Here is an 8,376-nt window from a genome sequence, read left to right as displayed (position 1 = left end):
TCCGTCGTTCCTACTGCACACTTCACTGCTGTCACACTGTCCTCATACATGTCCTGCACCACCCTTACATACTTCTCTGACACACCAGGCTTTCTCATACAATACCACAACTCCTCTCTTGGCACTCTGTTGTACGCTTTCTCTAAATCCACAAATACACAATGCAACTCCTTCTGTCCTTCTCTATACTTCTCCATCAACATTCTTAAAGCAAATAAGGTGTCTGTGGTGCTCTTCCTCGGCAGGAAACCATACTGTTGCTCACAGATGGTCACCTCTTCTCTCAGCCTGGCTTCCACTACTCTTTCCCATAACTTCATGGTGTGACTGATCAACTTTATTCCCCTGTAGTTACTGCAGGGCTGCACATCACCCTTATGCTTAAAGATCAGTACCAGCACACTCCTTCTCCATTCCTCAGGCATCTTCTCACCTTCCAGAATCTTGTTAAACAATCTGGTTAAAAATTCGACTGCCTTCTCTCCTAAACATCTCCACGCTTCTACCGGTATGTCATCTGGTCCAACCGACTTTCCGTTCTTCATCCTCTTAATCGCTGCTCTCACTTCCTCCTTACTAATCCTATCCACTTCCTGCTTCACCATCTACACACCACCCAACCTTCTCTCTCTTTCATTTTCCTCGTTCATCAGCTGCTCAAAATACTCCCTCCATCTTCTCAACACACTCTCCTCACTAGTCAATTTTTTTTTTTAATGTAACATTTTATTTTATTTCTGATTAAAGGAACAAAATGAAATGATTCGAGGAACAAGATTCAAAGAACCAAGTCACCAAAATGATCTGATCTTCACTTGACTAATATCCATACCATTGCATAAATCTATTGCAACTCTCCTCTACAGGAGCCGTCCCCCTCGTCCTGTCTGTGACGCATACGTATTATCTGATCCAGGATGCGAGAAATTGGACTGATGCTCGATCTTACTGCCAATTCACATACACCGACCTGGCTGTCATCAAAAGCAATGAAGACGTGATCCAACTCCAGAATGAAGCCGACAGTCAACAGTTCAGTTCCAGTGCATGGATTGGGATGTACAACGACATAAACAAATGGCACTGGTCCTACGGATATAAACCAGTGGGAAATCTGAGGGCTTGGCAACCGGGAGAGCCTAACAACAATTGGATCAAAACTGTGGAGCGATAAGTCCCTGGGGTTGGTGGGATCTGGAATGTTATGAATTCCGGCCCTATATTTGTTTTGATGGTAAAACCTTTGTATTATTTATATTGCTATTATACTTTAATGTGTTTTTAAGTAACAAAACATCAGAAAATTAAGGAAATTAGAAAATTTTACTTGATTTCTTGAATTTTTCTGTTGAGTTTTATCTGTTTTGATTCTTACAGAAACAAAGACTGGCAGTGACAGATATATTTACAATGCAGATAAAAGAGAGTGGACTGACGCTCAGACTTACTGCAGACAGTATTACACAGACCTGGCCAGTGCAAAAGATGAGAACGAAAACGCTCTTATACAGAGTATAATCCCTGGTGGCACTTGGTTTGGTCTGATTAAAGATGGCTGGCAGTGGGTCGACCAAACCAACTTCTCTTATGTCACCTGGACATCTGGAGAACCTGATAATTACTATTGGAATGAAAATTGTGGTTATTTAGAAATGGGTGAGGCTGGTGATTCACAGTGCACTGAGATCATGCCTTTCTTCTGTTACGCAGGTATGTTCCATCTCACATACATAACATTCAGTTAAACACCGACTGCTTTTACAATTCAAGTGTAACTGTGTTTGACAACATTTCTACAGTGACTGCAAAAAAACAAACCGTAAGGATAAAGATCCAGTCCAATCAGGACTTGAACGATCCTGCAGTAAATGAGGACATCTTGGAGAAGGTGGGTCTCGTCCTCACATACCACATTGGAATGAGAATCTCACAGTCGTGATCCACTCCTGTAGAGATTTTAAAAGCTTTCACAGAGATTAGCTTCCATCCTTCATTATTTAGTAATAAACACCTTTTTTTCAGATCAGGCAAAAACTTGCAGATAATGGGATGGAAGAGGACGTCATGATGAAATGGAACGTAAAAGCAGATGGACTGGTGTTTCACAAGGAGAAAAGAAACTAATACTGCAGAGTTTTCTAAGTCTTTAGTCATGTCTTAATTGTTGTGATAGTGTAAAGGATGTGTGCAGAGTAGTGTTTGTACTCAGAGATACTTCACAATTAGAAAGATGGTGACATTATTTATATATCTTCTTCTTCTTCTTCTTCTTCTTTCAGCTGCTCCCATTAGGGGTCGCCACAGCAGATCATCCTTCCCCATACCACCCAGTGCTCTACATTTGCCTCTGTCAAACCAACTACCTACATGTCTTTCCTCACCACATACATAAACCTCCTCCTTGGTCTTCCTCTTTTTCTCCTTCCTGGTGGCTCCATCCTCAGCATTCTTCTACCGATATACCCCATATATTCATAACGCAAGCCGGCTTGGGCTCAGCTTTTGCAACCCTAATAACTGTGCTTTATATTTATATATATATATATATATATATATATATATATATATATATATATATATATATAAAATGCTTTGTGCAAATGTATGTTTATTATTAGTGAAACCATACTCAATTTAGAGCATGAAGACAAAATATTCTTATAAATGTTGTAAGGTACATAAATCATCAGGAACCTTTGCTATGTTTCCACACGGACGGTTATTGAGGTGATACCGAAGAAACTGTACCTCTTCTAACTTTTATACAGATTAAAGAATCAGAGGATTTATTTATTTAAAAGTAGACATATCAAGCTTTTTATTTATATATTTATTATGTCTGTCAGGCAAATATTCACCGAGATTGTTTTATTTATGTGTTTGTGAAGAGAGATGACAGAAACGGATGAGAGCGCCCCCTGTCTGTTTTCTTTATTTTACAAAAGCACAGCATTTTGTTGTAATTATGAGTGTGTACAAATAAAAGTAGACCCTTTTCAGAGTCGAATGATTTATTGCTCTCATCTGTATGATCAAACAAGACAGAGTAATTTAAGTTAGTTTCAGAAAACTAACTTTTTTAGGAAAAAATAATGCGCCGGCGCGTTTGTTGACCCCAGAGGGTTAATTGTGGGCATCATGGCGGATTTTGGTGCTGATTTGAGACTTGGCACAGCAGTAAAATTTTCGATGGAGTCTTTTTTTTTTTCATTTGATCAAAGGAAGGACGTCGTGAATAAACGTGTGTCGCGTTGAAGATTTTAATTTCGCCTCTTTTCTATGTATTTATTTATATTTGTAATAAAATTGTCGAACAGAAATGTGCACGTTAATAACATGAATGCCGTTAAAATTGGTTTGTCTTTCAATTTTGACATTCCTAATTCATATATTAATACAAAAAAACGAATTTTCTTTTCTATATTTCTCCTGGCATGCTGTTCTTTCCGCCTTGTGTGGGTTTAATCTGGTTTTTCTTCATTGGTAAACTTGATGATTATAGTGTTTGGTTGAGTTCTTCCATATCTGAGAAACTTAAAAAAGTCGTTTCTTGGTCCTTGATCAAGGCTGATCCTTTTGATAACATTATGGGTGCAAGTCCTTTCTGTGAACATCTCTAATTTGTTTTTACCACACTGTAGACATCTACACCGACCTGCATAACATCAGCATGAACAGCATGAACTTCTTCAGCAGTTTCAGCTACAGGAGCTCGTCTGTTGGATCGGACCACACGGACCAGCCTTCGCTCCCCACGTGCATCAATGAGCCTCGTCCCCCACGACCCTGTCGCCGGTTCACCACTGTTCCTTCCTTGGAGCACTTTAGATACTGACCACTGCAGACAACTTGTTTCGGCTGCTACCCGCATGTCTTTCCTCACCACATCCATAAACCTACTCCTGGTCTTCCTGTTTTCCTCTCTCCTGGTGGCTCCATCCTCAGCATTCTCCTACTACATGTCCTTCCTCTGCACATGTCCAAACCATCTCAATCTCACCTCCCTCACCTTGTCTCCAAAACGTCCTACATGCGCTGTCCCTCTAATAAACTCATTTCTAATCCTGTCCATCGTCATCACTCCCAACGAACATCTCAACATCTTCAGCTCTGCTACCTCCAGCTCCACCTCCTGTCTTTTACGTTTCAGTTGATGTTCTGAAAAGTTCCTTGTTCATGTCCATGTTCATCATTTACACAAAAAAGTCAAACTGAAATAAAACGTAATGTTTGTTCACGTTTCTGTTTCTTTTTCATTCATATTCAAAAGGGAATCAAATGAAACTAAAAAAATAAAAACATTTCAGAACTTTGCAGGAGAAAATATTATATATTTATGCAGAAACGGGACTGAAAAATCCGGCCCGTGCAGGTCTCAACCTCGAAGTTCTTGAACAGATCCAGGAGCCCTTGCAAAGGCCAGCTTTAACCCAGCTTGAAGTTAGGGAATCTTGTAGAAGCTTGAAGCCTCTCTCAGGAGACCTGACTCAGAAAACAGACATGACAAACAGTCCACTGTACAGAGACAGAATATATACATATACAGATAGGTAGAGATATATGTTATATTTTGAATGAAATATGTAAAACACAAGAGTGCCCCCTAGGGTGTGGTCGAGCAACTGCATGTACAGGGAGATGACAGGATTATTAGTATTGTATCATTAAAAATCGAATATTCATACAAAAGGATATAAAAGCGCAATGATTCTAATGCCGCTATGAAAGGGTGGGATTTCATTGTTTTATTGTCTTGTGGAGTTTTTCGCCCCTACATCTCATATCATCTCAATATACATCCAGTGTCCAGTAAAGCTGAAAACAAAATTTTAAGGAAATTGTGCATGCACTATGAATACAGTATTATATTATGTATTCAATTAAAAGCTTTGTGGTGAGATTTTCTCCCAGCATGCTTTGTGAAAATGCATCCCATCCAACAGGTGGCACTATAGACTGGAATGTGAAAGGACCACTGGGACTGTGGCAAAGCAAACAAAACAGACATTGAGAATCCAGAGTAAGTAAGGGAATAGGAACGCCTGGTACCACAGACTGTTCATTCATAATCATTCACAATTGTGGCTTTAATGAACACAATACACTGCAAAAACGCCTCGTTTAGTCCGAGTTTTAATTTTAGCCATAAAAATCTAAATTTATCTTATTAAAAAAAAAAACTAAGCAAGAGCAGATTGTGTACGATTATTGTGATTGTCCTAAGATTAATCTTTTTTTAATTATTATTACTTAGTAAAACTTGAAGTTAGTCATTTTACCTGCAAATCATTTAAATCCTTTTTATCTTTTAAGACTTTATTTTAGCTCTAATAACTGGTTTTAAGGCTGCTTAGTAAAAAAAAAAAAAGCTCAATAATCACACTTTATTATTATTATTTATTCAAAACACTCGTTTCATAGGTTTCACAACCTAATCACAATAATACTTTTAAGTACAGGAAGTTGTTGTTGTGGTTTGTAGTTCAATTTCAGTTTCTCATGTTTAATATCTTTGTGTTCAATAAATTTATGTTGCGATTTTAAAAGCATTTTAAAAAGCAGTAAATAACGATTTCGTTTTTGTTGTTGCATCGTAACTGCTGTTTTACAAGACTTCTTCATTTGAATGAATACTTGTTGACAATACGCATGTGTGCGTGATTTTAATAGCTTTTAATTCCAAATGCTTTGTCTGTTTTTAAGACGGAATATAGAATGATGACGATTTTTATATTAAAAGGAAATTTCCTGTTTAGTAGCTCTGGTTTTAAGATCTTTTCACACAGAAAACAAGCGAGTCTGAAGTTAATTAGACTGGAAAATCTGGAATAAGTGTTTTAATGGTTATTTTAAGACATAAATTTGTTTTACTTACTAAGACAACTCGAAAATTATTGGCACCCTGATAAACACAAGCCAGTGTGAGCTTTAATCATAAATTGGAGCATTTTTTTATATTCATGTCTATATAGTAAATAGTATATAGTGTTGGTTTTGTGGATAAGATGCTGGACTTCTGATTGGCAGGTCATGGCTTCAAATCCCAGCACCACCAAGCTGCCACTGCTGGGCCCTTGAGCAAGTCCCTTAGCTCTCGAATGCTCTTCTATGCAACTAAGATAATTGTAAGTCTCTCTGGATAAAGGCGTCTGCGAAATGCCATACATTTAAATATTTTCTTTTTTGGTATATATTCTTATTTTAAAAAGTCTTCCAGTTGTAATGATGTTGACTTGTTTGCAATCTATATCTTCTTAAATCATGCATTTATTGTGTATAATTTGATGCTTATATTTTCCAGTGTTACAATAAAACAATACATTTGTACATTTGGATTTTACAGTACAAATCTCTGGCCTGATAGTTTTTCCGGATTGCTTATGCTTATGTGTAGTAAAATACATAAAGTCTGCAAAAATAACCACAATATAAAAAGACAATGTTCATCGTTTTTTTGTGGTTTTGCTCCAAATGTTCTTTGAAGTGTGTAGGCCATAAACCCACAGCTGCTGTTCCTGAATCCTCCTGGCAATAAAACTTCCTACACATGAATTATGAGCACAGATGAGTTCATGAGAAGTGGAGGAATATTAAAAAGACAAAGCAGAGCAAACTATTTAATTTCAGGCATCTTTGTTTAACCGCCAGAGAAAATTTAAAGCCGTCAGTTACCAAATCAAAAGCATGGAAAAGCACATCGACAGTAAAGCTGGACTTTTTAGATCATTTGCACACAGTCAGGTGGTCATTCATTCGGCAGATTCGCTGTAGTTAGAGACCAAATTCCAGTCCAGACATACTGTTGAGCCAAATAATACCTTTTTTCTGGTGATTAATGTTAAACTAATGCACTAAAACAATCGAGTGGAATTTGCCAGGAAAAGCACGTTCAATGTCTGGTGTTAGCGTCTTTAGATTTGCACAGAAACTTTGGGTAGGAAGGATTGAAATAAATATACTCAATGTGCAAAGGTTAAGTGGACATCTGACCATTGTGCTTTATGAATATACCATTGTACCTTTAGTAAAGCAGATCTTCATTGAGATGGAGGCTTTGTGCAGGTTCGAGTCTCCTAGTTGAAGCGAAGGGAAAATGTCATGCTATAGCATCCAAAGACTTCTACAACCATGTGCCAAATGTGTGGTAACAGCGTGGGGAAGAGCCACATATGTGCGCAATGGATTCCAATAAGTTGATGGGTTACAACAATCATGAAACTAATGTTTAATGAATGAATATTTGGTTGCACACAAAGGAGCCTGGATTCCTATGACGGTTTCTTTAGGGAAGAAAGACACGGGTGTCCCAATACTTTTATTTTAACAATATCTAAGCAATGCAAAATCAGTTTAGTTGTCTGAGAGTATAATTTATATAAGTTTATAATAAGTGATATGGGAATAAAGCAATAAAAGCAAGCAAACGGGATGTTCGGATAGATCTCAGTGGCATTCAGGGTTTCTGAAGAAATGATCGATTTTAATATTTTCCTGAATATTCACGAATTTCTATTAAGGAGATAATAAAATTCTGGTGCAGGGGTCCCTGGGCCGAATACGACCCCTGCCCCCCCCACCCCCACATTTGGAACGACCCTCTGAACAGTACCAGAGACATACTTTAAAAATGCAATTTTGAATATATGTTTTACTCGTATCATATATGCATTTAATAATAAAGTTTGAATTTTAAAATGAATGTTTTAGATATGCTTTTTTTTAGATATTAATAGAGGTCGAGGCACCGATAGTTGATCGCTGGAACTATCGCTATCGGCAAAAACCCATACCAATAGTTTTTCCGGCTTCCGGTCCGCTGCCGTTATGAGAGCGGCCTCTAGAGGCGAAATTACTGATTGTTTTTACATGCGAGACTGCGCGCTGCACAGAGAGCGCTATATTATATTTATTAATTATAATCGATTCATTCTATAATTAGATTTATTCATGAATATATTCATATTTATTTTATTTAGCACATTTTCCTGATTTAATACTGTTTATTTAATTTTTTTTAATTAAGTTCAGTACTATTTTACATAAAGTATGTCTGTTTTTTAATTTAGTAACCATTTTTTTTTTTACATTTTTTTGGTTGATTATTCAGTTATCAGCAAAACCCAGCCATTAGGGGGGCACAAGCCAGTGCACTCTTAGTGCCGGTCCCAAGCCCGGGTAAATGGGGAGGGTTGCGTTAGGAAGGGCATCCAGCGTAAAACATGTGCCAAATCAAATATGCGGATCACAAAGGAGAATTTCATACCGGATCGGTCGAGGCCCGGGTTAACAACGACCGCCACAGGTATCGTTAGCCGACAGGGTACCGGTGGAAATTGGGCTACTGTTGGCCGAAGAAGGAGAAGGAGAGGAGGAAGA

General features: G+C 37.8%; 1 long non-coding RNA gene across 1 annotated transcript; it reads left to right on the top strand.

Annotated features, from left to right (window-relative positions):
- Positions 1–887: 887 nt before the first annotated feature.
- Positions 888–2,262, top strand: LOC124389823. The gene is made up of 4 exons (XR_006926641.1): positions 888–1,234; positions 1,378–1,710; positions 1,800–1,888; positions 2,023–2,262. It is a non-coding gene; the product is annotated as an uncharacterized LOC124389823 (long non-coding RNA).
- Positions 2,263–8,376: the final 6,114 nt, after the last annotated feature.

This window comes from Silurus meridionalis, chromosome 8 (assembly GCF_014805685.1).
Source record: "Silurus meridionalis isolate SWU-2019-XX chromosome 8, ASM1480568v1, whole genome shotgun sequence".
NCBI classification, from domain to species: domain Eukaryota; kingdom Metazoa; phylum Chordata; class Actinopteri; order Siluriformes; family Siluridae; genus Silurus; species Silurus meridionalis.
Note: the sequence above shows the minus strand (reverse complement) of the source record. Positions and strands in the feature narration are given on the sequence as shown.